Genomic DNA, 826 nt, shown 5'->3' on the forward strand with positions numbered 1-826 from the left:
ACCAAGATATTAACCCGTAGGCTGAGTCCAATACTAGGGCGAATTATCACGCTCGAGCAGTCTGCTTTCCTGCCAGAGCGCTTGATAGGTGCAAATGTTCTTNTCCTGCGGCATCTACCGCAACTTATGTCGACGACAGGACAGTCGTGTCTCCTGGCTTTTTTGGATATTGCTAAAGCTTACGATTCCTTAGATCGTAATTTTTTATTTGAAGCAATGGATGCTATGGGCGCAGGAGCAGGGTTCATTAGTTGGACTAAAATTCTGTTATCCGATACAGCGTCGAAAGCGGTAGTAAATGGTTTTTTTTTCCCGTGAAGTTGCTCTTACAGCGGGTGTGCGACAGGGATGTCCGTTGGCACCGTTGCTATACTTGTTTGTCGCGCAGGCGTTACTGTGTTGGTTACAGTACAACCGAGTGGGGATTCATTTACCCCAAAATAATTCAGAAATGATTACAGGTGTGCAATTTGCTGATGACACGGAAGTTGTTTTAGAAGGAATCCAAGCAATTCCGGCTTTCCTTGAATGTATGAGGGTGTACGCACAGGCTTCTGGACAGCAACTTAACCTGGATAAGGTTGAGCTGTTACCTCTCGGCACCCACCCACATCATATAACAATAAATCATGACATGAAGGTCGTACATATGGCTACGGCTCTCAATCTACCTTTTACGGATGTGGGAGAAACCACAGGCAGGGACTGGGATGTGCAACTAGACAAAGTCTGGGCTCGGTTTCGACGCATTTCGGTGTTAAATCTTTCCATTTTTGGGCGTGCACATGCAGCGGCTGCATATGGGCTGCATCGTTTTACGTGGCAT

The sequence above is a fragment of the Volvox carteri genome (assembly GCF_000143455.1).
Source record: "Volvox carteri f. nagariensis unplaced genomic scaffold VOLCAscaffold_39, whole genome shotgun sequence".
NCBI lineage: Eukaryota > Viridiplantae > Chlorophyta > Chlorophyceae > Chlamydomonadales > Volvocaceae > Volvox > Volvox carteri.